General features: G+C 25.6%; 1 long non-coding RNA gene across 1 annotated transcript; it reads left to right on the top strand.

Moving 5' to 3' along the window:
* The first annotated feature begins 3,289 nt into the window (after positions 1 to 3,289).
* Positions 3,290 to 4,458, top strand: LOC147906880 (uncharacterized). The gene is made up of 2 exons (XR_015547984.1): positions 3,290 to 3,488; positions 3,765 to 4,458. It is a non-coding gene; the product is annotated as an uncharacterized LOC147906880 (long non-coding RNA).
* Positions 4,459 to 4,766: the final 308 nt, after the last annotated feature.

Genomic DNA, 4,766 nt, shown 5'->3' with positions numbered 1-4,766 from the left:
ACATTTTTGCGAACAGATTATTTGAACATACAGATGGCATTACATTGGCAATTATTTCGCTGATTATGTATTCTAGTAAATTACAATAATTAATATTTATAAATGATATTTATACAGTGTAATAAATTGGTGAGGAAATATTAGAATTAGTCGTATTAATACCTTCTTGAGTGATGCATTCTTTCACCAAAAAAAAATCACGTTTAAATATAATATGACAAAGATGACGGATATAAACATATATACAATGAATGATAAAAAACTCAATTTTTTAATATAAGTACATTATGTATTTATGATTATGTATGTAGAGTTACATTATGATGGACTAGTTGTCCAGTACATAAACAAAATATTTATTTATTCTATATCTTTGTAACTAAGTTATTTTTATTCAGTAACTTATTAGTAAGTAATTATCTTATTAATTATATACTTATTAATAAGTAACTATCAATAAGTAACTATCAGTGAATCGCAATGAAATTTTGCATAAATTATTTTATGTGAATATTTAAAGTATTTATAAAATATAAATTCTTTATCATTAAAAAAATTTTTAATTTTTAACAATAAAACTAATAACGGTTAAAATAAATAAACTATAAAAATGTGCTATTAAAGAAACATAATTTTATTCATACAACTTTCATATGTATATTTATTTTATTTGGAATGGAAATATTAAACATACTTTCAAATTTAATTTTCTTTGCAGGGACTGTGCGTCTAATACATCCTTAAATTGTACATTTAACTATTATCTAATATATCCTTAAATTATACATTAACATCTTTTAGTTACCTCTTCACCTAAAAAAAACAATGTAACAAAAATATGTTCAAAAGTATTTTAACAAATGTCCCTCTCGAAATCGTTTTACTTTTGTCTGAAATATATTCTTTCATATTGTTACTAAATAATTTGATGCAGCAGTTAAAATGAGATGCCTTATGTATATATATATATATATGTATACAAAAATAATTAATTTCAGTTACGTGAAATAATCACACATTGTGAACTGCAAGTTATAACACTATAGCTTATATCGAATTCTATGTTAAAAATACATTTTGCTTAGTATATATCTCTCGTATATGTCTACTTCTCGTTTATATCTCTTGTATATGTCCCACGGTTTGATTAATTATAACAATTACAATTTATTTACAGGCGCGTCCATTTACAATTATGCTATATATCACGCAAACTAAACATAGTATTCCAAGTACAAATGTTAATACAAATGATATGGTACTTTATTGATGCTGTATCGTTCTGTGTATTAATGTATCAATTGGTTGAATGGCATTATATTACATGGACATTTAGTAATATTATCTTGAAATTAAGTGATAATTTTAATTTCATTCAGAGTAGCATTTTATTTTTCACATTAAATTATGTATGTCAAACTGTTTACTATAAGGTATAGTTACAGTAGATTAAAAGCATTAATAATTATTTATAATTAGAATAATAACACAAGCAACAATGAAATTATCATGTCAAAATTCTGTTTGAAATAAATGCAAAGTTTACAGTTTTACTACAAATTTTCATATTACGTTAATATAATTTCAGATAAATGAGACAGTAGCAATTCTTTACAAATTGTCTAATTATAATCTCGATGAAGACTTATGTGAACAGGTAAATAATTACAACAAAGTTTTATGTGTAATTTTACTAGCACTCAAAATTCGGACACCTACATAAATTTCATCGAATGATTATGTACAAAATTGGAACATTACATAATAATTGTGTTATTCTTTTATATATTTTAAAGTACTTGTACACATATTCTAACGCCACAAAGGATAAGCTAAAAAAAGTTTTAACAATTATTTTTTATTTTATGTTCAACAAAAGCGAATTTTTAAAGTTATTTCATACCATTAAAATATATATTTTATTATTATACTGTCATACTTTTATTATTATACTATCAATTTTACTATCGACTATACACACATAAAAAATCAGGCTACTAAGTTTTTTTCACAAAATTTTAATATTTTCGAATAGCAACAACTCAGTGAAAAATCGTCGTATCGAGATTTAAAAAAAAATATTTTAAAGCTTAAAATCTCTACTTTTCAGATCGGTATTTCAAATAACGGTACTACTAATATTTCATAAAGTTACACAAACATAAATAAAGATGCATAAATTCTCAAAATTTTTTATGAAATTTCCAAAGTTTCACGGCGCCAATTAAAAATTGGACACACATGGGGTTTACAGCTTTTGAAAGAATAAATCTTTACCTTTAATTTGCTTTTTTATAGACTTTTGTACAATTTTTTTTACTGTATTATTCAACGTCGAAGCAAAAATGATCCTTTTTGCTTCAATGTTGAAGCAATAAATTTTGATTCAAATTTAATTTATTATTTACAAAGTATATACATTAATATGAACATTTTACTTTGAAACTAATAAATGGGTTGATTTTGACACATATTGAAATTAAAAATAACATGTCAATAAATGTAAGGAATAGGGTTGCTCTTTGATATCTGCGACAAAATATCATAATTGATGTTTTAAAATAATGTTTAAAATTTACTCATCTATTTGATAAAATTTATGCAAGTGTCCGAATGGTCAAGAAGATAGTATATATTTAACGCTTATTAAATTATTTATTGCAATTAGGTTTTGCAGTTTATATTACAAATAAAACAGACAGAGGTACAATTTGGCTTGGGACATTTCTGCTTTGGATACAGTTTTATATGCTGGGTATATGTCCTATTTTAAATAAAAATATAAAAGTATGTAATAAACGTATACACACACACACACACACACACACACACACACACACACACACGTGCGCGCGCGCGCGAAGTGAATAGAGCTACTGCTCCATCTTATATATACATATATAATAGAATAAATACGTACGTATATAAAATAAAACATATTCTAGATTTTCTTGACAATTAATTCTTTTGAATTTAACCTTTTCGTTCTTAATGCCGGCTATGTCTGGCATCCACGAAGCGACCCATATAAACGAACGCTGGCTATTCGCGAACAAATTATTTTATAATAAAAGTTACGCCAAATCATTTTGCAGCAATATACAGCCAAACGTAACCAATTTTGTCAAATAATATATATTTACATAATTAGTAGTGAGTATATTGATGTCTATAATGCCACTGGCATGAAGAAGGTAATTAAAAATGATTTACGAAGAAATTATGATCATTTTGTTTTGGGAATAGTTCTTTTTTTAAAAAAAAAACGTGTCAAGATGGCGTTGATCAGACGTAAAACGTAATTTTAACGTCCAAGACTATTCACATATATACTTTAGGTGTGGGATCCCGATCAATGGTGATATTCCGGTGGACCGCTTTCTGAGCGAAAGGGTTAACAAACCTATTTTCATTAAGTATAATGATAGTGTATTTTCTTTCAGATGTATTCTACAGTTTTGTCCGGTGCAATAATTCTTAAGACGCAGGTATGTAATTGACCTTCTATTCTCGCAGTAATGCATGAAAAATTTTGTTTAGTTATGGTTTATGAACAAGATGCTCGCGTGTATATAATTAAATACATTTTATTTAAATAAAAATCTCATCATAACAATCAGAAAGAATTTCCGATTGTTATGACAAGATTCGAGATTTTACAACTAGAAGTAGATCTATATTATAAGAATTATATTATTTATTACATTATAAGGATCTTTTTAATATAATTATTATAATATAATTATTATTATTATATTTTTCAGTTTAATTGGAAAACTGTTGATGATTTAACTCAATAATGATTTAAATAGTAACAAATGATTACAATTATATTAGGTGTTGGAATTAATTCGTAGCGTTTTTAATGAAAGAATGTTATTTATTTCACATGAGCATTAAAAAATACATTAATGAAAGTACTTCCCATCACTTGTAAAACGCTACGAATTAATTCCAACACCTAATATTAATCTCAGCGCTCTAGTAGTGCAATTATTGTGTTAGTCGACACAAATCGGGCAAATATGCTGTATTATTTTATGTCGTCGTGTTGTTTCCTGTGATGAATTGGAACAAAATGATATGTATCATGACTGAAAAAACGTTTCCTCTTTCCGCCATCAATATAATTTTGAGAAAAATGCATAGAAATTTGAAAGTTATAGCAATAACATTAATTTGAATTTCTCTGTGTTGCCTACATATTACTTTGTAAGTACCTCATAGATTATAGGTGTATGATGCGCTCAAATTATTCATCATTATCCTTGTTTACATTTCGATGAACAACACGGAAAAATAATACATTATGCATGAAACGAAATGCCCCAATATTTAATAAAAAAACATATTTGATCAATAAGATATTCTGTAGGTAGTTAACAAGAAACATTTATCCACCACACACACACACACACATACACACACACACACACACACACACACACACACACAAAATTAACGACTAATTCTAGTATATTTAATAAGATACAATTATAAATGCCGTTCAAAATAAAAATGATTATTACGTAGTAGCATAATCAAAAAATTAAAAATACGGGATTATATGAAAGCGTTGAAAATATATGTATGGTAACACAAATTTTATCAAATCAATCTTTATTGTAATGTTATCGATAAATGGAATGAAATATTAACAATAAATAAATTGTATTTACTTTTAATTGATAACTTGCGATTATAAAATTTATTAAAATTTATATAATAAAATTTAACAAATTTACCTTTACTTTGTGATACACTAG

The sequence above is a fragment of the Acromyrmex echinatior genome, chromosome 17, assembly GCF_024713525.1.
Source record: "Acromyrmex echinatior isolate Ae372 chromosome 17, ASM2471352v2, whole genome shotgun sequence".
NCBI classification, from domain to species: domain Eukaryota; kingdom Metazoa; phylum Arthropoda; class Insecta; order Hymenoptera; family Formicidae; genus Acromyrmex; species Acromyrmex echinatior.
This window is presented reverse-complemented; position numbering and strand designations above follow the sequence as displayed.